This window comes from Rhinolophus sinicus, linkage group LG05 (genome assembly GCF_036562045.2).
Source record: "Rhinolophus sinicus isolate RSC01 linkage group LG05, ASM3656204v1, whole genome shotgun sequence".
Lineage (NCBI taxonomy): Eukaryota > Metazoa > Chordata > Mammalia > Chiroptera > Rhinolophidae > Rhinolophus > Rhinolophus sinicus.
In genome coordinates this window covers 85,630,394-85,657,554 of record NC_133755.1, presented here as the reverse complement: position 1 = coordinate 85,657,554, position 27,161 = coordinate 85,630,394, and the positions used below count along the sequence as shown (strand labels likewise).

Here is a 27,161-nt window from a genome sequence, read left to right as displayed (position 1 = left end):
ACAGTTTTGTCCCAACTACTTTAAACCAAACTTAGCAACAGGCAAATACATCATGGGGCATATAATCCAAACACTCTCCCTTGAAAGGATCCTTGAGATCTTAAGCACACTAAACAGCTTCATATCCATAAGTTCATGGACCGAATCCAGGCCAAAGTGCTCTCTAACTGACGCTGTTTATTATTTCCCAAGTTCCTGAAGAAACCATTTTGCCTTTGTATTAATAATAAGAAGCTCAAATCTGGAAACATAACAGAAACGCATGAAACTTCAATAGAAGAAAATGACCCCTTCTGAACACAATCCAGTTCTGAAATATGTTTCAGTTTGAAGTCCAGCGTACTGTATTAAAAAGTGAAGGCTACATTTTTATCTTATTTACATTATGAAAAATGCATTTACTGTAGCGTTTCTGACAGATATTTTTTCTGTGACCCTTGAGAATAAACACTTAGATTCATTAAATACATAATCATTTTCAGATGACCATCTAAAGAGGCAACTAAAATGAAACTACAAAACTTTTATGCAGTAATATGGAAAAATCCATTGTCTATAGAAATTTATTTGGGCACAATCTGGCATAAAGTCTAAACTGATTACTTTGTGTTTCTTTTCTAAGGATACAAAAGAAAATAGAAAAAAACTTTTCCCTAAAATTATAACACTGAGATCAACACTCAGTAAATTGATCAACCGCATTTTTAAAGCATTCATTATATTACATCAGAAGCTTGGTATGTGTACTATATGAATTACAGGGGGAAAAACCTACAATACAAGGTAAAACAAAATAATTAGCAAAGTAAGTATCTTTAAATATATGAGTGTGTGTGTGTGTATATTATGCCTATATAATTTTATAATTTACACATTAATCTGTAACAACAAAAAGACCCAAATGGCGTATTTGTAAATGTGTCTTATACAGAGATAGAGAATTTATAGAAAGTCCTCTACAAAGATTTCTCATTAGAAAGTTCAAAGTGAGAAAACTATTTTCCTGGGAATTCGATTCTTTTTCTTGCAAGGTAGAACGGAGCTTCTGGGCCCTCCAGCCTTCTGAGCAGGTAGAAACAGAAATTCAGAAATTCAGACTAAGAAGTGGGGACGACAGACCCAGAAAAGAAGGGACAAAAGGGCCTACCTTATGTGGAGGAGTTGCCTGCAAAGTTCTGAGAGATCATGGAGGGTGGAGGGTGGGAAATAGTGAACTGCAGGGTGGCTGGGAGGGCAGCAGTTAGTTGCCATGGGTATGGAGGACGCCGAGAGAAGCAACAACGGAGAAAGGTTACTGAAGATGTTTGCAACACAATAAAAATGCACTTCTCTACCCCTTGCATTTCCATGAGAGCCTGAATACAACCTGACCTCTGTGCATCTTCAAAAGATACGCTGTACTAGACTAGACCACATGGAACTCTAGTTTATATCTCAGTTACAAGTCTTTCTCTCTACACTTCCAGTCTCAAGACTACTTGCAAAATAATACCTTCTAACTTGATTTCAATTTTGTGTGAAATGGGAATTCAATCACACTTTCATTTCAATGGACAACAACCAAGGGGAGGGGAGAATTTCCCTTTGGAACGGAAAGGTAAGTTAAAAAACACTTTTCATGAAGTTGCTAATCACTCTTCACCGTGGCTTTAGTTTAATGTCACGGATACACAATGATTTAATGAGATTCAGGAGCTGAGAATCGAAGTACAAAGATGTGACTTGATTTTGAATGAAAGGAGAAAAAATGAGGCAGAATGTGTGGGCCAGATAGATCATTATTTAGTTGACTGACCAGCTGAGTGACGGCAAGGTTTTCCGGTAAGCCATGGAGAGCCGCTGAAGGGTTTATACAGGTGGGTGGTGGCCAAGTGGTGACATAGTCACTAGAGGGGCACGTGTGCAGAGGTGGGAGGCAGTCTTGCTGAGAAGACATCCTATGAGGTTATATTAGTTTCAGGTGTACAATATAGTGATTCAACGTTTCTACACCTTACAATGTGATCACCCCACTAATTCTGATAATCATCTGTCACCCTATAAACAGATAACAATATTATTATTTTTAAAGATATTTAGAAGATTTTTATTAAGATATAGCTAATACAATGTGTTATTAGTTCCAGGAGCACACTGTGAAAAGAGACACAAGGAGAGCAGCAGGGAACAGCGTTCACAAAATCTTGTGAGAAACCCATCCTTCTTCATGGATAATCCAGTTGAAATAACATCTTTATAAAGTGCTATTTACAATATGGTCTCAATAAACTAAAAAAAAAAAAAAATCTCTACTCTGAAAGCAGTCAATCAAACTTTGAATATCTAAATTGTCCTGCAGCACTACAATCTCGGTTTGATCAAAACTAAACTCATTATTTTTCTTCTCATATTCATTCCCCCTCCTTCATTCTCTAGGCAATTTCTCCCGAGATTTCTCTCTATTATCCCTACTTTAAGATGGGAAAACTGAGCATTAGAAAAGTTAACTGGATCAAGGTCACAATTAAGTGATAAGACTAAAATCAAGGTCTATCTGATTCCAAACATAATATTCTTTCCACTACCTAATTAAGTTATAAAATGAACTTGACCATCTTTTTTTAAAACTTAATGATCCAGTGTGTTCATTAGAATCATATCCAGTTAAATATTTGGCTCAAAGCTGCTATCCTCAGAAATTCATGAGGAAAAAGTACTCACATGCTATACATAACAATGTTTCAATGATGGACCAAATACGGGGTCTGACAATTAAGTTTGCGAACTCATCCTAGAAAAAGTGCTACATACCTCATTGCTGAATATCACTATGGTCTCCTTCGAAGGACTCCCCTTGGGAAGCTATGCACTAACGCCAGTGCCTTGTCCACCCTTCAAAGCAATTTTGGAACTCTTTTTCTGGAATGGTCATCAGAGCTCTCGTCGTATTACCCTTGATGTCCTGAATGTCATCAAAATGTCTTCCTTTCAATATTTCCTTTATCTTTGGGTAAAGAAAGAAGTCATTGGGGGCCAGATCAGGTGAGTAGGGAGGGTGTTCCAACACAGTTATTTGTTTACTGCCTGAAAAATCCCTCACAGACAGTGCCATGTGAGCTGGTGCATTGTCGTGATGCAAGAGCCATGAACGGTTGGCGAAAAGTTCAGGTCATTTTGTCTAACTTTTTCACGCAGCCTTTTCAGCACTTCCAAATAGTAAACTCGGTTATATGTTTGTCTACTTGGTACAAAGAATTATTCATTTTTCATAATGAATAATTCCTCTGATATCAAAAAAGGTTACCAACATCGTTGCCACAAGTTCGCGAACTTAATTGTCACACCTCTACACTATGTTGGTCCCATGAGATTATAATGGAACTGAAAATTTTCTGTCACCTGGGGACATTGTAGCTGTTGTCCTATCATAGCTCAATGCATCACTCAAGTGTTTATGGTGATGCTGGTGTAAACAAATCTATCGCCCTACCAGACGTATAAAAGCACAACACAATTATATGCAGTATACACTACTTGCTAATGATAATAAATGACTATGTTACTGGTATATTTATTTACTACGCTATATTTTTTATCATTATTTTAGAGTGTACTCTTTCTACTTATTTTTTAAATTTATTATTTTATTTAACTATAGGTGGTATACAATCTTATATTGGTTATATTAGTTTCAGGTGTACAACAACAGTGATTCAACACTTCTATTACCTTAACAATGTGATCACCCCACTAATTCTGATAATCATCTGTCACCCTATAAACATATAACAATATTATTATTACTTTAAAAAGATTTTTATTAAGATATAGCTAACACAATATCATATTAGTTTCAGGGGTACTGCATAATTATTCAAAATTTACACATATATACCTAAAGAAGTGATCGTTGTAAGTCCAGCAACCATCTGACACCGTACCACGCTATCATAATATTAGTGACTATATTCCCCAGGCTGTACATTACATCCCTATGACTTGTTTTATACCTGGAAATTTGGACCTCTTATTACGCTTTATCTTTTTTCCCTCTTTTAAAATTTTTTCAATTACAATTGACATTCAGTATTATTTTATATTAATTTCAGGTGTACAGCATAGTGGTTAGACATTTATATAATTTAAGACATGATCCCCCTGACGAATCTAGTACCCACCTGGCACTATACATGGTTATTAACACATTATTAACTATATTCTCTAAGCTTTAGTTTACATCCTCATGACTACTATGTAACTACCAATTTGTACTTATTAATCCCTTCACCTTTTTCACCCTGTACTCCCATCTAACACCCGATAAATCTAGTACCCATTTAACACCATACATAGTAATTACAATATTACTGACAATATTGCTTAAGGTATACCATACATCCCATAACTACTATGTAACAACCATTTGTACTTCTTATTTCCTTCCCCTTTTACACTCACCCCCAACCTCACTTCCCATCTGGCAACCATCAAAATGTTCTCCTTATCTATGAGTTTGTTTTGTTTCATTTGTTTATTTTGTTCTTTAGATTCTACTCATTAGTCAAACCACATGACATTTGTCTTTCTCTGTCTCACTTACTATACTCAGCATAACACCCTTTAGATCCATACATGTTGCTACAGATGGAAATATTTTTTTTTATTATTAAATTTATTGGGGTGACATTGGTTAGTAAAATTATATAGGTTGCAAGTGTACATTTCTATAATACATCATCTATATATTGCATTGTGTGTTCACCACCCAGAGTCAGTTTTCCTTCCATCACTGTATTTTTGATCCCCTTTTCCCTCCTGTCCCCCCTTGTCCTCTGGTAACCACTAAACTGTTGTCTGTCTATGAGTTTTTGTTTCTTTATTTGTTTGCCTTGTTCATTTGTTGCTTTCAGTTTTATATCCCACATATCAGTGAAATCATATGGTTCTTGACATTTTCAGTCTGACTTAATTTGCTTAGCATAAAAATCTCAATATCCAACCATGTTATCACAAATGGCAGTATTTCATCTGTTCTTATGGCTGAGTAGTATTCCATTGTGTATATATACCACATCTTCTTTATCCAATCATCTATTGAAGGACATTTTTGTTGTTCCCATGTCTTGACCACCATAAATAATGCTGCAATGAACACTGGGGTACCTGTATCTTTACCGATAAATGTTTTCAGATTTTTTGGGTAGATATCCAGGACAGGGATTGCTGGGTCATATACCGTGTTTCCCTGAAAATAAGATGTAGCCAGACCATCAGCTGTAATGTGTCTTTTGGAGCAAAAATTAATATAAGACCTGGTATTATACTATATCATATCATATCATATCATATCATATCATATCATATCATATCATATTGTATTATATAAGACCTGGTCTTCCGTTATATTATATAAGACCCAGTATTACATTACATTACATTACATTACATTACATTACATTACATTACATTACATATTATACCCAGTCTTACATTACATAAGACTCAGTCTTATATTAAAATAAGACCAGGTTTTAATTTTTGCTCCAAAAGACACATTAGAGCTGATGGTCCAGCTAGGTCTTATTTTTGGGGAAACATGGTAGTAATTCTATTCTCAATTTTTGGAGGAAACTCCATACTGTGTTCCATAGTGGCTGTACAAATTTACATTCCCACCAGCAGTGCATGAGGGTTCCTTTTTCTCCACATCCTCTCCAACACTTGTCATTATTTGTCTTGTTGATGATAGCCATTCTAACAGGTGTGAGGTGATATCTCATTATGGTTTTGATTTGCATTTCCCTAATAGCCTTATGTAGTTGAGCACTTTTTCATATATCTATTGGCCATTTGTAAGTCTTCTTGGGAGAAGTGTCTGTTCAGGTCCTCTGGCCATTTTTAAATTGAATTGTTTGTGTTTTTGTTGAGTTGTATGAGTTCTTTATATATTTTGGATATTAGTTCCTTATTAGAGGCATTGTTTGCAAATATCTTCTCCCATTCGGTTGGTTGCCTGTTTGTTTTGTTGATGGTTTCTTTTGCTGTGCAGAAGCCTTTTAGTTTGATATAGTCCCATTCATTTATTTTTTGCTTTTACTTCCCTTGCCTTTGAGATCAAATTCGTAAAATCCTCTGTGAACACAAGGTCCATAAGTTTAATACATATGCTTGCATCATACAATTTATTGTTTCAGGTTTTATTTTTAGGTCTTTGATCTATTTTGAGCTAATTTTGGTATATGGTGACAGATAGCAGTCTAGTTTCATTCTTTTGCATGTGGCGTTCCAATTCTCCCAGCACCATTTATTAAAGAGGTGTTCTTTTCTCCATTGTATGTTTTTGGCTCCTTTGTCGAAAATTATCTGCATAAATATATATATATGGGTTTATTTCTGGGCTCTCAATTCTTTTCCATTGGGTGGCATGTCTGTTTCTCTGCCAGTACCATACTGTTTTGATTACAGTTGTTTTGTATACAAATTGAAGTCAGGGAGTGTGATACCTCCAGCATGTTCTTTTTTCTTAGGATTGCTTTGGCTATTCAGGGTCTTTTGTGATTCCATACAAATTTGATGATTTTTTTTTTGTTCTAATTCTTTAAAAAGTGCCATTGGGATTTTGATGAGGATTGCATTAAACCTGTATATTGCTTTGGGTAATGAGGTCATTTTAACTATGTTGATTCTTCCCAATCCATGAACACGGAATATCTTTCCATTTCTTTATGTCTTCTTCAATTTCTGTTAAGAATGTCTTACAGTTTTCAGTGTATAGGCCTTTCCCCTCCTTTGTTAAGTTTATTCCTAGGTATTTTATTCTTTAGTTGCAATTGCAAATGGGATTATTTTTTATTTCTTTTCCTGAAATTTCATTGTTAGCCTATAGGAATGCAATTGATTTTTGTACATTGACTTTGCATCCAGAAACTTTACTGTATTCATCTATTGTTTCTAATTGTTTTTTGGTGAAGACTTGAGGGTTTTCTATACAGAGAGTGCAAAAAAAAAAAAAGTATACATATTTTAAGAATGGAAAAAACTATTAAAATTGTTATACTCAACATATACCGATAAGAAAAGATGAACACAAGTCATGTGTATACATTTTTTTGGCATCCCCGGTATTAGGAATCACGTCATCTGCAAAAAATGACAATTTAACTTGGGAATTTCCTTCCCAATTTGGATGCCTCTTATTTATTTCTCTTGCCTAATTGCTCTGGCCAAGACTTCCAATACTATGTTGAATAACAGGGGTAACAGGGGGCAACCCTGTCTTGTTTCCTGATTTTAGACAAAAGGCTATCACCTTATGATATTAGCTAAGGGTCTGTCATACATGGCTTTTATTATTTTGAGGTACTTTCCTTCTATACCCATTTTATTAAGTGTTTTAATCATAAATGGATGTGATATCTTGTCAAATGCTTTTTCTGCATATTGATACAATCACATGATTTTTGTCGTTTATTTCGTTTATGTGATGTATCACATTGATCGATTGGCTTATGTTGAACCATCCTTGTGCCCCTGGGATGAACCCCAACTGATCATCATGTATAATCTTTTTAATGTACTATTGTATTCAATTTGCTGGAATTTTTGCATCTATATTCATCAGAGATATTGGTCTGTCGTTTTCTTTTTTGTGTTGTCCATACTGGGTTTTGGTATCAGGGTAACTTGGGCTTCATAAAATGAGTTAGGGAGTATAGTCTCTTCTTCAATTTATGCAAGAGTTTGAGGAGGACAGTTATTCAATCTTCTTTGAATGTTTGGTGGAATTCACTGGTGAAGCCATCTGCTCTTGGACTTTTGCTTTTGGGAAGGTTTTGGATGATTGTTTCAATTTCCCTACTATTGATAGGTCTATTTAGATTTTCCAGTTCTTCATGATTCAGTCTAGGAAGGCTATATGTTCCCAAGAACTTGTCCATCTCTCCTAGGTTATTGAATTTGGTGGCATATAGTCCTTCATTGTATTCTCATATAATCCTTTGTATTTCTGTGGTGTCTGTGGTAACCTCTCCTCTTTCAATTCTGATTTTGTTTATTTGTGTCTTTTCTCAGTGAGTCTAGCCAAGAATGTGTCAATTTTATTAATCTTTTCAAAGAACTAGCTCTTTGTTGTATTAATTTTTCTATTATCTTTTTGTTCTCTATTTCATTTAGCTCTGCTCTAATTTTTATTGTTTCCTTCCTTCTGCTGACTTTGGGTTTCAGTTGTTCTTCTTCTAGTTCTTTAAGATGTAATGTTAGGTTGTTTACTTGGGATTTTCTTGTTTCTTGAGATAGTCCTATAATGATATAAATTTACCTCTTAATATTGCTTGTGCTGCATCCCAATAATTTTGATAGAATGTATTTTCATTCTCATTTGTTTCTATGTATCTTTTGATCTCTTCTTTTGTTTCTCCTTTGACCCAGTCACTCTTTAATAGCGTGTTGTTTAATCTCCATGTATTTGTGGTTTTTCCCACTTTCAGTTGATCTCCAATTTCAGAGCCTTGTGGTCAGAGAATATGCTTGGTATGATTTCAATATTCTTAAATTTGCTGGGGCTAGTTTTGTGTCTCAACATATGGTCTATTCTTGAGAATGTTCCATGTATACTAGAAAGAATGTATAGTCTGGTGTTCTAGGATGTAGTGCTCTGTAAATGTCAATTATGTCTATTCGGTCTAACATGTCATTTAAGGCTGATATTTCCACACTGATTTTCTGTTCGGATGATCTATCCATAGAGCCAATTGTATATTTAGGTCCTCTACTATAATTGTGGTTTTTTGTCAGTTTCTCCCTTTAGTTCTGTTAGTAACTGCTTTGTATATTTTGGTGTTCCCTGTTTGGGAAGCATATATGAGGTCAGACAATTAAGTTCAAGAACTCATCCTAGAAAATGTGCTATATAACTCTGATGAATTTCACCATGGTCACCTTTGAAGTACTCCCCTTAGGAAGCTATGCACCGATGCCAATGCCTAGTCCCCCCTTCACAGCAATTTTGGAATTCTTTTTATGGAATAGCCATCAGAGCTGTCGTCGTATTAACCTTGATATCCTGAATACCATCAAAATGTCTTTCTTTCAATATTTCCTTTATCTTTGGGTAAAGAAAGAAGTCATTGGGGGCCAGATCAGGTGAGTAGGGAAGGTGTTCCAATACACTTATTTGTTTACTGGCTACAAACTCCCACAGACGGTGCCATGTCAGCTAGTACACTATCGTGATTCAAGAGCCATGAATTGTTGGCGAAAAGTTCGGGTCGTCTAACTTTTTCATGCAGCCTTTTCAGCACTTCCAAATAGTAAAGTCAGTTAGCTGTTTATCCAGTTGGTACAAATTCATAATGAATAATCCCTCTGATATAAAAAAAAGGTTAGCAACATTGTTGCAACAAGTTTGCAAACTTAATTGTCAAACCTCATATATTGATAAATGTTATGTCTTCCTGTTGTATTGTCCCCTTTATCATTATGAAATGTCCATCTTTGTCTCTTGTTATTTTTTAATCCTGAAGTCTGTTTCGTCAGATATAAGTATGACTACATCTGATTTTCTCTCAATTCCATTTGCTTGGAGTATCGTTTTTCACCCTTTCATTTTGAGTCTATATTTGTCCTTGTACCTGAGATGTGTTTCTTGGAGGAAGCATACGGTTGGGTTTTGTTTTGTTGATCCAATCTGCTACTCTGTGCCTTTTTATTGGTGAGTTCAGTCCATTTACATTTAGGGTGATTATTGATATATAAGGATTTCCTATAGCCATTTTATTTTTTGTTTTATGTTAGCTCAGTGTGTTCATTGTTTCTTTGCATTTTTGTTTCTGTTATTTTAGTTTGGTGGTATTCTAGGATTTTTCCGCCTGTTTCCACTTTTTTTTAATGTTATGTGTCTCAGTTCTGGATTTTTTTGAGTGGTTACCATTAAGTTTATGTAAAAGAAACTTTCATATGTATAGTAGTAGATTGTAATAGTTCATTCTTTTTTATGTCTGAGTAATATTCCATTGTATGTATGTACCACCTCTTCTTTATCCATTCAGGGACACCCAGGTTGCTCGTATCTTGACTATCGTAAATAATGCTTCAGTGAACATATGGATGCACATGACCCCTCAAAATAGTATTTTCAGATTTTTCAGATAAATACACTGAAGTGGAATTAATAAGTCCTTCTTTGTCTCTTGTTATAGTCTTCATTTTAAAGTCTATTTTGTCTAAGTATTGCCATCACAGCTTTTTGTTTGTTTCGATTTTCATGAAACATATTTTTCCATCCCTTTACTTTCATTCTGTGGGTGTCTTTCAATCTGAAGTGAGTACCTTGGAGGCAGCATATGTATGGGTTTTTTCTTATCCATTCAGCCATCCATTTTGTTTAGTTCTTTTGCTGGAGCATTGTTCTGTTCTTTTATTTGGGACATGTTTCTTTGTCTTCCCATTTTGGCTGGCTCCCTGTGTTTGTTTTGATGTGTTAGGTAGGGCTGCTATGTTTCCTGGTCTTAGTAGAGTGGCCTTATGTAGTAGGTGTGCTGTGGGACCCAGTGGCCCAGTTTACCTTGTCACCAGAGCCAGGTGCTCCAGGTGTGTCCCTTGTGTTGGTTGTGTGTCCTCCTATTGTGGTTGAGCCTTGGTTGCTGTTTGCACATCAGTGGGAGGGATTGAACCTCAAGCTCATGGGTTGTGAGGACTGGCCACGACTACAGTGGAGAAGATGTTGTGCAGGGGCTGAACTTATGGAGGCTTTGCTTTAGCAGGGCTTTGGTGCCTGCCCAGTCTGCCCTTTGGATGTGTCGTCCTTCAAGGCAGCTGGGTGATGCACTGGCTCAGTATGAAGCTGTCCACTAGGTGTGCCAGCCCGGGGCCTCCTGGGAGCAGACCCACTGCAAGCCAAGTTCAGCCATAACGTGTGTCCTGCCAGTGGACACCTAGTATGATCCACAAAGCAATCCTCAGATGTTTTCCACCCACGCTGTGTTTGGATGTGCCTGGAGAGGTCAAATCAAAAACAAAGGCCATTTGTCGCTAGTGCCAGACTTAGGGCTATGCAGCCAGAGTTACAGGAAATGATGAAGCCATTTGCTGCTTGTTGGGTTTTGTGAACCTTTGAGAGATTTTAGGAAATTTGGCAGCATGCTCCAAGACAGGCAGTTTGGGTATGTCCAAAAATTGGGTGGGGCGGGATCTCAGAATCACCAAGGTGGAGTGAATGAACAGGTTGATGGAGACTCAGATATGATGGCTGCCTGTGTCTTCACATGAGGAGTGGGAAGGGCTCAATAAAGAAACAGTGGTTTCCACCAGCTCCTCTGTCTAGGAGAAAGCTGGTCCTCCATCCCTTGCTCTGTAGCCAGACAACTCACTTCCTCCCTGTATGTCTGTGCACCTTTCCAGCTGCTGTCCCAGTGCTGGTGCTCAGAGCAAGTGAGTCCTTCAGTAAGGAAGTCTGTGCATGGGCCTTTTAAGATGACTGCCTGGGACTACAGCTGCCCTCTGTCTCACTCAGTCACAGTCTCCACTGGTTTTTACTTCCTAACACTGAAACTCTGGTCTGGGGAGCCTGGTGTGGAGCTGGGGCCTCTTGCTCCTCCAGGGGAGACCTTCACAGCTGAGATATCCCTCTCAACTTTTAATGGTTACACTCAGGAAAGAGACCTGTCCATTCTGCGTCTCTGCCCCTCCTACTAGTCTCAAGGTGGCTTCTCTTGTATGTCCTAAGTTGTAGGACTCTGGTTCAGCTAGACTTCAGGCGATTCTCAATGATGGCTGTTCTGTGGTTTAGTTATAATTTTTATGTGGTTATGAGAAAAGTCTAGCACAGCATTTACCTATTCTGCCATCTTGACCAGAAAACTTTTTCTACTTATTAAAAAATAGTTTTCTGTAATATAGTATGCTGTGTCACACTGGCCATGGTCTCATGTATATTTTGTTTACTCTGTCTCTTGATTGCACCATTTTCTCTTGTGTTGTTTTGTACAGTAAGATGATGTACAGGCTATATCATAGAGCCTAAATATATAGTAGGCAACTCCATCTAGGTTTGTGTAAGTGCACTCTATGATATTCACACAGCAATGAAATTGCCTAATAAGCCATTTCACAGAATGTATCCCTGCTATTAAGTGGTACATGACTGTAACATAAAAGTCTTAACAGATTAAGTTTACTGGCTTCATTTAAAAAATGTGAGTGCTAGTCAGAATAAAAAGATTAAGATTAATATAACAGATTAAGTTATATACTATTATGTTACCCATTCCAATACTTTTCATTTGTTCTCACCTTAAAACCACACCTTTGTTGCTCACACTGCATTTAGTAAGCATCTTATAGGTATAAATTTAGTGCAGATTTACAATCCTTTCATTTGGAGTACATTGATTTTCATTAATTATATAGTAAAATCCTGCAAAGCACTGTTGTATAACACTTGCTACTAACTAGAATGGTTAAAGGTAGGAGAGAAAATTAACAACAAAAAAATCTGTATCATCCATTGAGAGAGAAACAAAAGCTGTACCTTTAACATCAGCATGTTATTAGCAGGATTTAAGCATAGAAAGCAAGGAGGGGGAAAAAAAGTTAATCTTTTTAAGGTTTTCCTCCTGAAGGCAGCTATCAAAGGGAGAAAGTCCTAGAGACTTGGAGGACAGCCTCTAGGAAAGTCAAAAGTTTTAGAGCAGTAAAATAAAGGACTCAAATATTTTCCTCAATTTCTTTTGATGCCTCACATCTAAAAACTCTTTTCGATTCCATATTTGGAACCGAAGGATCAGAAAGGGATTGCAACTTGTAATAAGTGGCTAAACATATTTTACATAAAAGGTAAGTTCAGGCTGTTGGAAGGCTCTTAAAATCTAAAGGAGAGAGAAGGGCATAAACACTTCTCCCCAACTCACAGTTAGCTGATTGTTAAAAAGGAACAACAGAGGGCTTTGTGAGGCTGAAAAAAAAAAAAAAAAAAAAAAAATTCCAGAGAATGCCGATTTTTTTGTGTGTATGGGGGAGGGTCATCGATTTCTCTGGGGAGAAACCTGGGAAAGTGGTCCTATAAATGCACAGGGGGAAAAAAAAATCTCTCCAGTACAAAATGGGATACACTAGAATTAAAGTAAACCATTTGAAAGCAATCCCCCAGATTCTTTCACGCAATAGGAATTGGTTTATTGATATGGCCCATTATTACCCTTTTCAGGGTAGCATTGTAAGACTTGTGGGAGCATATGCAATGGCAGTAACAGCTATTCTTTACAAAGGTTACAAGAGGAAAGAGTCCACTAGTACTGAGACGTTAATACCATTAAATGTTCTTGAGGTGAACAGGTGGAGAAGCCAGTCAGTCACATATATTGATACCCACAGTGAAGATAACAGGACTCAAGGGTGGTGGGGGACAAGCTGTTACTTCAAAAAGAAAATAGAGGTCATCACACAGGAAATTCCTCAGCTCCTCTCTCCACTCCAAACCTCCACCCCCACATATATAAATTGATCTCTATTTAGGTCATCCCCTCCTCCTCTTCTCTGGTCCTAGAAGATTGGTCTTCCTCCTCCTGTCCAAAGCTAACCTCTTCTACTTAAATTGTAGATTGTATTCTCTCCTACCTCCTTCAGGACCTTTCCCACCACTTAACTGCTCCCCTGTATTTTTGACTCTTTCTATTCATCACTTCCTTCCAGAAAAAAAGGCTCAACTTCCTCCCATCATTGAAAACACTTTTATATATTTTTTTATTATACAAGTAATTCATAAATTCATAATCATGTGCTTGTTAAATGTTTAAAAACTTTATATGTAAATTAAATACATTTAAGTCCCCTTTGAATAATTCCCCTCCCCCATCCTCAAACCTACACCACAGTTAATCTCTGTTATCTCTTTTTGCATGAATACTTCCAGACTTTATTTTACAGATAGCATTGTTTTATGTCTTCTTTTCTTTTTAAATAACTGGTTTAATACCCTGTGTATTGTTGGGCAATTTGTTTTGTTCACTCAACAAAATGTCTTATCACAATCAGAAGATCCATCTCATTCTTTTATACCCCACGTCTGTGTAGTATTTTGCAGTATAAGTGTACGTCTTCTTTAACCAATGAACATTCACATCAGTAATAGAAGAGTTCCTGTTGTACCAGACTCTTACTTACCCTTGATATTACCAAAATTTTATTTTGCCAATTTAATGAGGGAAAGAGTTCTCTCATATTTCTAATTTTCATTTATCTGATTACAATATGATTAAGCACATTTTCATATTAATATTAAGCATACTTTCACATGTTATTGACTAATTATATTTCTTCTTCAGGGAATAGACTGTTCATGTCCTTTGACTAATTTTGTAATGGATTGTTTGTTTGTTTCTTATTACTTGGGAGATGTTATTTCCATATTATGGGTATTAATCCTATTATATGTTGCATATTTCTTCCAGATAGTAGCTTACCTCTTAATATTGTTTATGGTGACTTTTGTTGTCCAAATATTTTTTTTGCATTTTACGTCATTAAGAGGGCCTTCTGTTTCAGACATCATAAATATGTTTTCTCCATTTCCATCTATTTATTGCTTTATTTTTTACCATTTGTTATTTAATTCATCTTATGTTTATTTTTTTTTGTTAATGGCATGAGTTAGAATCTAACTTTGTTTTAGCTCAGTTGAGAGCTAATTTCCCCAGCACCATTTATTAAATGATCCACCATTCTTCAACTCATTTAAAATGCTACTTTTATCATAAACTAAATTTTCACACATACATGAAACTGCTTCTAAAATATGCATTTTATCCTACTAATTTATTTGTCCACTCCTGTGCCAATACCACACTATTTCAATTATCATAGATTTATAATATGGTTTGATATCTGGTGGAGTAAATCTCCACATCTTTGTTCTTCTACAAAATTCTCTTGGATATTCTTGCACATTTTCTTTTCTTTGTGAATTTTAAAATCAGTTTTGTCGAGATCCAATTCTTCTAATTTATTTGACCACAGAACTCATTTTTCAAAGATTGGTGTTCAAAAGAATACACTTCAGTGACACATTGCCTTAGATTGTGTCTGGTCCAAAGATTTATTTTGTTTGGTCAGCATAGTGTTGACCCGTTCATGTTTTTAAAAACATTTGACACCCATCTGAGAGCCAAAAGTAAACAATGAATGTGCAACAGGGTGTGCGTATGTGTGTGGTGGGATGTCTTTGCTTTCCCAATGGCAACAACTGGCTAGAGCCAAGTGGTGAGTGCTCTTTTTATTTACATAGGCCCTAAGTCTACGTTCTCCAGTTTCTGAACTTGGCCCATTTTGCCTGTTTGTGTGCTATTTGCCTAGACCCTAGACAGCCTTTGCCTCTGAGAACCCTGCATTGCAGTAATACCATCCTAAATAGTATCGTGTCCTCTCTCTACACTACACTATCATGCTATCAGCATGATTTTTTAATAACACATATAACTGGGCCACCTGTCTGATTTAAAGTATGGCAACTTCTGATTGCTTTTAGGATAAGATCCACTCTTCTCTATGGGCGATACGAGGCTTTTCATAACCTGGAGTACTTTTTATGTGTCATTTCCCATTATCTCCATATTACCCGTCCTTTAGCCATTTGTCCAGTCTGCAGTCTTCCATAAGTTTACCACAGCTCATCCATAATTGATTTAAGATGCTCTGTGTGGAAGACCAAGTTACTCCACCACCCATAAACCTCACCCGCCAACCTTCTGCCCCAACCAAATCTGCTCTTTCCTCATATGTATTTGCTTGTATAACACCTACATGTCCAAGTCTCAGACTCAGTTCCATTACCATCTGCTCTTTACAGTTCTTTATGACTGTTTCTCCACCATCACTCTCATCTTCCCACCACTGTCTCAAGAAAGGACTGAGGCTCTTCTGTGTCCCTCATCCACTCATTACACCTTCCACTGAATCAATAAGTGACTGATTTTTGTGTCTATTTGACCCATAAAACTATGTTATCCTTATGGACAGAAATTCTGCCTTAATTAATTCAGTTTCTCCTGAGCCTAGGGCAAGGTAACTGAAGTCTATAGGGACTAATCAAACCTGTGGAATAAAGGAAGAGAAGTTTGGAGAGAGGCATGGAGGGAGGGAGGGTTTAATGAATCAATTATTGCTTCTGCTCTTGGGAAGCTTAGAGCCATATAGAATTCTTCTATTATTTAAAACAGTAGCATCGTCAGCATGATCAAACAACTAAATCCCCAAGGAGAGAGGAGAATTAACTTTGTCCTGTAGTATAACAAATAGTGTTGACACAATTACATAATTGTTTCTCTGACAAACTTAGAAAAGTTGCGCAATGACACAATTTCTCTCTAAATTTAAAGTTAAGGTTTTCAAGGCTATTTTGTCTTATAGCCAATATATTTTTAATTTCATTTCTAAAATAATAAAGGAATTTTATGGTAATAAGTGATGAAGTATACAAATATTTGCTTTGCACACAGTTACTCAGCAGCCTCTAAAGTTAAGGCAACCAGTATTCCAAAAAGACTTAAGGATACTCTTTGGCACAGATGAACATTCTGTTCACATGTTAAAAACCAATTAGCTATGCCAGCTTTGTCCAAAAGTAAAAAACCTCCGCGAGATGCCTAAACCCTAATCACATTTATAGAGTATTTTTAGTTGGATTAGTCCCATTTTGGCATTTTTAGCATTTGCCTACCAGACATGTGCATGTACATATAAAACACAAAATTCCATTAATACAACATTAAGGTTTCAAATTTAAACATTCAGGAAATTGAGAAGTTATAGCCCTCAGAACAACTTTAACTTACTTTATATTTTCTACATGTGTGAAGTTTAGATACCAACATGCGAAGCATTGAGCTGGAACACAAAAAGGACACATATAAACAGTCCAAATTCTCATCTTGCTTAGGATGTCTACTTTTATTTTCAAAGACCTAACACTAATATGATCTGTTTTCCATATATTTAATGGATACATAAGCTAGGGAATTGGAATTGACCTATTTCACTTAAACATTCAGGTGGTTTAAAGTTGAATACTCCATTAAAAACATCTCCACACTGCATTAAAAATTGCAATGCATTTTCAGTACATTTCCAATTCTGAATAGTAAAAGAACTTATGTCCAAAATAAGAGAAGTACATGATCTTATTACATATCTTGAAAATTCTGTAGTAGTTGAAAGAGCAAAAGAATTATACCCGACAGTCTTACCCCACCTTTTCAATTCTATTTATTATTTTATTTTCTCCCTAAACACTTTTGATGCAGAAATTTTAGAAAGAATTCTGTCACTATGGAAATAAGCACCCACCTCCCCTGAAGAGCATAATTTGTTTCACAAATGAGGGCAGGGGAAGCTTATTTTGCCTTACTACTACTTAACTCAGCATATTAAGTTCAGAGTTATGCATTAAATAATTTCCCTATGAGCTGAGGCCAAACACACATATTTCCACCCAAGGGGAAAAGTTTAGAGTGAATGAAAACAAAACTCAATAATGAAGGTTTTCACGCATGGGGCAGTCAGCCAAGCTAGCGTGTAAAAGTCCAACATGGTGTGTGGCTCTTATTTGAATACACGAAAGAACTACTAAATCGTTTCAGTACTGGGGCTTAATTTGGGGTTATAAGGAATCACAAAAACTTTGGGCTAGAAGGACCAGTTTGGTGTGTCCTGCTCCCAGGTAGGCCTACCCAAACCATCCCAGACAGAAGAGAAACGGAACTGTATTTAGAGCCTGCCAAGAGACTCCACAATTGCTCCTAATAACTCATTCTAGTATTAAATAGCTCTGTCAAGACATCTTCCCAATATCTCTAGTAAATCCTTTGTGCTGAAATTTAAACCGGAAAACTGGCCCCAATGTGACTTTAACATGTGGTCCCCTAACCTGGAGGTTATATTGTACCATAAAGGTTCATACAATAGGACCAATTCTCTATGTATTTTACAGCAATTTCCCAACAGTTACTTAACAGTATCTGGGCCAAGAAAGTGCTACATAAAGAAAATTTATGTCCTATTTTGTTACAGTATTTGGAATATCATCTCATTAATCTGGGTTTCTTTTCTTAAATGTGGCCACAAGTGTAGGACCAGCACAGCAGCAGATTACAAAAGAAGACCACTTCTCTATATATGTAGTACACTGGTCAGTCCGTCATCAAACCGGCTTTTTCAACGGGTTCATGGCTGATCAAGTCATGGTTGATCAGCTCAACTGTGCAATGATCTTAGTAGTTACGCCTCATACGATTTACCTGGCCTGATAGAAATGGCTTACACTGGGCCATGATGAAAACTGGCCCACCTAGCCATGTCATATTTACTCATAAATTCAAGCAGTATAAAATGTTTCACCAAAATAGCCAATCAAAAATTTGTTGATGGCCAATTATGTATCCCTTTATTTATCCATTCCTTCATGCATTTATTCCAACATTTACGATTCCTCTTCTTCCACAGCACTGTCCTAGGTAAAATATAACATAAATAAGTAAAATTCACGTGCCATACCAGAACATATGGAGCGTACAACTTAGTCTATACTTGGATGGATAGTCCTAGTCATAGGGTCTTGCCCAATCACTTGGGGGTATCATCAAATCAGAGGAGGATATTGGGTAAGTAGCCACCTATGAGAATACAAGCTGTCCAGTTGTGTTGTCAGTGTTTAATCTTTAGAAGCTTTGAAACGCAAGTTGCTAAGTTCAGATATGTAAATTGCCCACATAATTTTGTCAATGAAACTTTGCTTCAACAGCAGAAATCCTGCACTTTTTTCTTCTAGTCATCTAAAACAGGCTTTAAAGAACCAAATATTTTTTAGCTAAGGAGCCACAATATTCAGTTTATTCTATGGAATGATATGAATGTCGTCATTCTAAACATACTCAGCACTGTGCCCCTCGTAAAAGAACTTTACAGCAACTTCAAAATACTAACAGTTAGCATGAGATAACAACATTGTCTAAATAGACTAATATGATCCAGTAGCTTCCATTTTCTTTCCAAATAAGTAAAAAGTTAAAATACAATTACTCTGGTCCATAAAGCCATTATCCATGATTCCACAATTACATCAAGCTTTCTAAGGCGAGTAGTAGTTTCCTTTTCATTCCCTGTAAATCCTATGAAAGCAACACGTAGTGCTTCATACACAAAGCTGGTGCTGGCCTATTTAGTGTACTGCTGCTCTGTCGGTGAAAGCTGCAAAATCCAAATTGGTTTTATTTGCACTTCAATTCTCACACTATGGAATCAATCACCCTGAAAAGCTGATGTACATAGGGACCTACACACGGTGACTACCATTCACAATCAGTCTGAAAAGACACATCAAAATCTGCTATTTCAAAAGCTATTCTTACTATAATTATGTATTGATAGATGTGATAATGACAATTTTTTAAATGGGTAGGCTCAAAACTTCTTCAAGATTCACTTCTACCATTTTCATAAAGCCTTTTCTGATTCTATTGCCACACCAATCCCCTTTCTTTGCATTTCTTTTTTTAAAATGTCTCTTGATTATTGTATACGTTTCTTGTAAAAAACAGTAGATTAGAGTGGAAAGTCAAAGTCCTCCATAACCTTATCCCATACAGATAACTTAGGTTAACATATGCTATGCATACCTCTAGATTTTGCAATGCCTACATGTCAATGTTTTCTTTCTTTTTCTTTTATTCCACTGTCCAACCCCCATCACATTTTCTTCTTGGGGCCTGATTTTCCTCAACCCCTGGAATCTGAAGCATCCTACTCCACCTCCAGTAGTAGTAATGGGAGGAAATGAAAATCCAAGACCAGAAAAGGAATTTAAAAAGGCATGGGGAAGGGGAAAGAATAGAAGAGAAGGGTGCAAGAGGCTGCAAAGTCTTGAGAGATAATAAGGAATATCCAGAGAGAACCAAAGTCCCTTCCCATGGAGAAACTGATGAGGAGCTAAACATATCAGGGAGTCATACCAGATTGATATCTTCTGACCCCCTCTGTCAATACTCTGCCACCCAGCAACAAGAAGCCATCTTTGAAAAACACAAATCAGGCCCATCTCTGAGCAATAATTCCCCATAGGGATATTTTGATTTTTCAACCTAGGAACTTCAGCTATCCATGGACAGTACAACTACTTGTCTTAATTGTGCTGGTCACTTTACCAGCCCAAGAAAGTTTCAATAAATAATGATAGAGATAAAGTAAATCAAACGCATACTCTATACTTCTATGGAATATATGTTAGAGTCATTTTCATATCACTGGGCTATTCTAGGTACATTTATTTAAAGAGTTTGAAATACTTAAAGAGATAATGATTTCAATTTAAAACGTAATTGATTTCAGACTTGTGATATTAAATTGGAAGGTGCGAGAACATTTGATTTGTTTGGAAATAGTGTAAAAATGTTTAAGAGAGGTTCATTTGCTACATGTATATACTTATTTTTTTGAAGTTGCTTATTTTTTAAGTTGTTTACTACACGTCTATGTTTGATTATTATTTTTTTAAATTGCTTAAGTGCTTAGAATGATTTGCTTGTTTGGTTCCTAAGGATGCCCCACTAGGCAGTTGAGGTGCTTAAGAAATCAGATACATTAAATATGCAAATGAGGTATAAAATGTTTAAGGAAATTGAGTTACCTAAATTGGGATCAGACTTAATTGTTTAGAAAAATTTCAACTCTTAAACTTGAATTTACCAAATGTTAATAAAATAAATGAAAGAGACTGTTCTTATTTTTATATAATAGTTACTAGATTTAAAAATAGAATTATAAGATTTGTAGATTGAAGTAGGTTTCTGAATGCACAGCTTTAATAGATTAAATATGAATTTAAAACCCAATTAAATGTAAGAAGTCCTTGTAAAAATTCCCCTTGGACAATAAAATACTCAAACTGAAAGTAAGCTCCAAGAAAGCAGGGATTTTCTCTGCTGTGTTTACACTGGTGTCCTGAGAGCCTAAAACAATGTCTGCACATAGCAGCCAGTCAAAAATGAATACATGAATGCAGGGCTTGGAGCTGGGGATCCATGTGGAAAAATTTCTTCAACTTCTACTTGGTATTCTTCTGAAGATCAAATGAGAGCAACCAGTCACACCAACACTAATGGAAAATCCCGTGTTCTAGCATATGTGCAGATTTAAGGAAATTCAAATTTTGGAACAGGATTATCAAGGAACTCGATGAATAACAAGAACCGTTTAAGTGTGGGACTGCAAGGATTTGTTACTTGACTGGTGATTGCAGATGGATTACAGGAAGAAAAGAAGCAGGGAGTTAGGGGGTACATGGCAGGGTCAGAAATAAAACCAACCCTCTCAGGGCTCCCTCAGGATCATGTCCCACATGGTACTAAAACCAGCATAGAAGCCTGGCCAGATGCAAAGTGCTGGCCGCTTGGAAAAGGTCAGAATGCATAATGTGGCACTTTCAGATTTGGCTATGAAAAGCGTTAGGAAAAAAGTATGTTGATGAGAAGAATTTATGAAATACGAATATAGTACAAATCAAACCGCAGAGCATTTTGGAGGAAATAGGGCCAAGGCAGCAGAGCAGACAGTCACTTCCAAGACATGAGCTGAGCAGGGAAGTAATTACAAGGAGCAGTCAGTAAAAAGAGGCAAGTCTGAGGAAATGATTGCCTTTTGTCTATTCATTTTTTATGTTGTGAGATTTGGTTTCCCTTAAAGGTGTAGACTGAGGAGAACGTTTTATAATGGCAGCAAGAGAGTTGATGACGGGTAGATAAGGACATCAAATGAGAAACTGTGGTGGTAAGGGAGCAATCTAAATCAATTTGATGAACACTACTAGACACTTACTAGACACTAGCGCACATAAATTAGCCAATAAAAATGTTGAAAGATTTATTCCAGAATGTAGTATGTGCTGGGTACTACCCTATGCGTTGGGGATCTAGCAGTGACCAATACAGACAGGGTTCCTGTCCAATGGGGCTGACATTCTAGTGGAAATAATGAGAATCTGAATTAATGCCAATTTAAAATGTAAAATAAATGCTGTATATAACTTCACGTGGTGATAGCTGCAATAAAGAAACATAGAAAAGCAGGGGAAGAAGACAGAATGAAAGGATTTTATAAAATTGTTGGGACAAGGAGGAACAACACATCAGAGACGGCATTTTGAACGTGGGAGATAGAAAGCTGAGGAAGAAGGAAAGGCTGTTGGTTATCCTGAGAATCACCAGCTCCAGAAATATCACTCAGCTATAGACAATGGCACGACAATTACCTCTAATTTCCCCCACATGATGGCAGCCTTGATTCTGAGACTGAGAAGTCTTAAACTTCTTTTCTACCCCTTACCATTGCACTGACAAATGGTCGCACGTGTAAGGAATTGTCATTACAGGTCCTCTCATGGTATTTCTAAGTAAATCTGGAACCTCTGGACCCAAAATATACAGTGTTGTTCATGACACTTGACTACATAAAAATATGTGAAACATGTTTGGTGGTGAATTTGATGTGTACAGAAAGAACAAGAGCTGGCCATGATTAAGATTCAGTTACAAGTGCACAGGAGATCTACAAGAAAGAAATAGCAAAAACATGTTTATTTTTCTTCTCTAGCCTGAGTTAAAGGTGTAGTAGTAAAAAGTTAGAGAGATCTTTTTGCATGCCTCTCAAAACGAATACGTAAATCCTTTGTCCCCTGTGTGACTTTAGGCTTAGGAAATCAGAAAAGCTAAGTGTTCAACTGCATCTGAAATAATTCAGAGTAATTTCTTACCTTGGTTCTGTTTTCAAAAGAAGAGTAATCATAGGATGACTTCAAACATTGATTCATCCAACAAAAAGTATATGATCACAACAAACTAAACCAGTTAGAACTTTTGTCCTAGAATTCAAAGAGCCCTCAGAAGTCTCTCCCATACTGAACACGAAATGCAGAAACCCAGTACACTCCAGGATCCCTGATATAAGGTCATTCAGCCTTTGCTTGAATACTTCCTGTGATAAGAAGCTCATTTCCTCATGAAACAGTCCCTTCACTTTTGGTCAAGTCTGATTGCTACACAGGCTCTCTGTATCCAGAACTCCAGGGCACCTCATGGTAACTTTCCCTGACTGCTTCTGTTCTGCCTCATCAGGTCCTCCAAATTATATTAATTATTCTATAAATCCCTCAGGTAAGAAACACAAATGCAACTCAAACCCTCCTCCATTATAATTTTAAGAAATATTTAATATTAACTTCAATGTCGTCATACAATTCTGTGAATACATATTTAAGTCCCTTTTCAGTAATGAAAAATGGCATCTACTAAAAATGAAATTTATCTGGAAAAATATCGAAAATTCTAAAAATCACTGAAAGATTTATTCCTAAGATTAAATATTGAGCAACTTTACACCATAAAATCCTTACTTTAGTTAATGGCTAGAAAGTCACTTGAATAAATTTACTTTTTAAAATAATTTATTTATTTTTACTTAACACCTATACATTCGATTCATGAAATAAAGGATAAAATACATTCTCTTAAAGCATTGGCTTCGATGTTATGAGAAGTTGCAAAAACAGACCCAAGGGGAAAAAAAATAAATGAGAAAATCTAATAAAACAAACCAAGTTAAACATTTCAAAGGTCACTTTTTAATTACTTTACAAAGCGTCCATTATGTAAACAAAGCTCTGCTCTACAAGTCATACTATCCCCCCTACCACCACTCTGACTCTTAGAGGAAATGGCTAAAATCATTCAAAGGGTTCCTTTCTCTCTGAATAGTAATATTAAATAATCTTCTGTGAGCATGATGCAAAGCACACACATATGGATTTATCCAAGACACAGACGTTCTCCACAGAAGTTAAAAACTGACCTGCATAATTCATGTAAGTGCCACGTCTTTGAGGTGGTGAATCACTTCCTTTGCTTTAAAATATTTTCCACATCTCATACAGGTCCTTTCTCAAGTTATTTTCTATTGAAAATGTTACTGTTCATTCATCGTTGGCTACTTAAAAAACTTTAATTGTGATAATAAACTCCATTTTTGTTTTCCTGCAGTTTGATCTCTGTCACACAGGGTACTTAGGTTTTGTTCCTCACACAAGATATTAAGAGGTACAGTTCCCAGGAATAGAATACATGTGGTTAGAGGTGTGCTGGCACCTATGGTGTCACAGCATGGAGCTTTAGTCCCAGCTGGCGGCTGGGCCAAGGCAGAGGTGACAAGCGCCGGCTGAGCGGGCTGCTAGGTATCTGGGCCTGGACTCCAGCACACTCAGACTTGTGGAAACATTGCCAATGATGGAAAACTACATGTTGTTTGCTTCTCTTCCTTTAAAATTGTTTTTCTGAGCAGTCCAGGCAGGAGTGAGCGAAAAGCAGATAGCCTACTCTCCTGGAAGTCACTGGGTAAGGGTCCCTTAGTAGAAAAAATATACCTAGGCTTCAGCTCAGGCAGGTAAGAAGTCCCCACACCTCACTGACACTCTGAGATATCCCTGGGGCTCTGCCTTACTCTCCCTGTGAACGTGTGTCACTGCTCCTACCTTTTTGGTACCAAAATCTGTATTTGTCAGCTCAGGCTGCCATTATAAAACACCATACACTGGGTGGCTTAAAACAACAGGAATTTATTTCTTACAGTTCTAGAGGCTGGAAAGTCTAAGATCAAGGTCTGGCAGGGTTCCGTTTCTGGTAAGAGCTCTCTTCTTGGCTTGCAGAAGGCTGCCTTCTCCCTGTGTACTCACATCACAGAGAGAGAGAAAGAGAAAGAGAGAGAGATCTCTTTCACTCTTTTCATAAGGCCATAGCCCTATTGGATTAGGGCCCCACTTTTATGATCTCATTTAACCTTAATTACCTCCTAAACACCATAGCTCCAAATACAGTCACATTAGAGGTGAGGGCTTCAAAATATGAATTTTAGAGTGGACACAATTCAGTCCATACCAAGTAGAAAAGAAATTGATTAAATAGAAAAGGAATAGCTTATAAAATCTCCAAGAAGTTTACAGTACCAGATTCGGGAAATAGGCAGGAGCAAAAAGAAGCCGGACAGCCAGAACCATGCCCAACCATGCCCAAGCCATGGCCAGAACCATTCTGATGAGGACCCCACTGCTCCTATTGTATGCCACTGTGGAAGCTGTCAGCCCCTGCTGCCTCCAAAGCCAAATGCTGGTGTCATGGGCATTGCCACCACCACTAGCCTAGGTATTCACTTCCCCTGCTTCTGTTGCTCCCAATTCAACATCTCAGGCATCTGATTAAGCAAGCCTAGGTCACAAACCAGCACTCTAGCTGCAAAGGATGCTGGGGAAGCAAGACTTGGGCTTTTTCTTAGCTTCTTTAATGCAAGGCAGGCCTTACTTCCTACCAAGATTCATATGATACAGAGTTCTCTAACACAGGAAAAAGGTTCAAATGCTAGACAGACACCCCTCCAAATGATAAATAACGATTATATTTTTTTTCTTTTTTGAAACAAAACTTCCATGAAAAAAACAACATACATTTCTTAGCCATGAACTCTAATATCTTCAATCTGTTCTATGTATCATTAAAAAAGTCTGACCATGAACAAGTAAATTAATTTTATAATCTACTAGATCATGAATCACAATACGAAAAGCACAGGACTAAGATTAAAGTCAGGAGAAATGGAAAATGTTTAGGAAGTTATCCAATTATCAGATGAGAAAGGATAAGGTCATGGACTAGGGCACTAACTGTGGGAATAAAACACTGGGGACGATATGAAATGCTTTGAAGATAAAATATTGACAGGACTTCCTGACTAATAGAATGTTAGTTGGGGTTAAAGAGAAAAAAGAACAAAGATCAAACCCAAAATTTCTAGTCCGGATAAAAACTTATTTCTTAACTAAATTAAGTTCCATCGCTGAATGAATATTTGATTATATCATTAGTTTGCCTAATAAATTTTCAAACACCAACAGTGAAAAATGTGAGCTGAAATCTTGGACCAAGTAAGAAACCCTGGGTGAAAAAGTTAACACAAAAAACTAGGCCAAAACAGATCAAATTGATATCAGATATCTACTGGGGTGCCAAAAAAAAATGTATACACATGACTTGTATTCAGCTTTTGTTATCAGTATATATTGAATATTACAATTTTAATACAGTTTTTTCCTTTCTTAAAATGTGTACACATTTTTTTTGGCACCCTCTGTATATTGAACTGTATTTCTGGGAAACAGAAAGCTAGGAGAAAATTTGGGGAAAATTTTTAACAAAGAGGGGATATAGTTATACAACAAAAAAAAAGAAAATAATATCTGAAAGTGACTTATAGTATAACCAATATTTTTAGTATTCTTTACTGACATAAAGATACTCTGAAAATTTACAAACTAAAAATACCTGAATGAATTTATTCACAAAAGACTATAAAGACGATACATGGAATTTAGTCTTGTGAAGATTTCCCAGAAATGATAGGTTCCAAATACAGCAAAAAAAGGCAAAAGGGTGGAAACCATAAACTATAGATCAGTCAGATAGAAGTCAATCCTGAGCAAAATGTAGGAAAAGATTATCATATGACTGTTTTATTTGTTTATCTGAATTTCTCCTCTACCTGGCTATGAGTATCATGAAGGAAAACGCTATGGCTTGTCCTTCTTTATATCTTTGGTGCACAAACTACACACAATGGCACATAGTATGTACTTAAGAAATAATGGTGGAAATGAATTGGACTGAGCCAAGCAAGTTCATTAAAAATAAGCTTTGTGAACAAAACGCTGAAATGTGAGCTGAAATAAATAATAGAGTTGGATTTATTTGTCAGTAATTTAAAAAGCTCTGATCAAATGTCCACTGACAGAGAGATCTTTAGTGATATGTACATGCTTTGGTTTAATATTTTTACCAAATACGGAAAATCAAGATTGTATACCAAATTAACAAATGACTTGGGTTGGGAGGTAAAACTAACATACTAGATAACTGAGTCAGGAAGGAAAAATGTTAGAATGAGGACCAAATTAATAACAACAACAAAAACAATAAAAAGTCCTGCACCTCAGTAATTACAACAGATAAACCAATTGCATAAGTACAGGGTAGGGAAATGTAAAATGACTGAGACTTCTAATTCTCCCACTTGTGGTTGGCCAGAAAGCTTGAAATCTATTCTTCTAA

At 36.5% G+C, this 27,161-nt stretch overlaps 1 protein-coding gene across 1 annotated transcript in view; it reads right to left on the bottom strand.

Annotated features, from left to right (window-relative positions):
• Positions 1 to 27,161, bottom strand: part of KIF6 (kinesin family member 6) — a 408,069-nt gene that overhangs the window by 338,196 nt on the left and 42,712 nt on the right. The window lies entirely within an intron of this gene.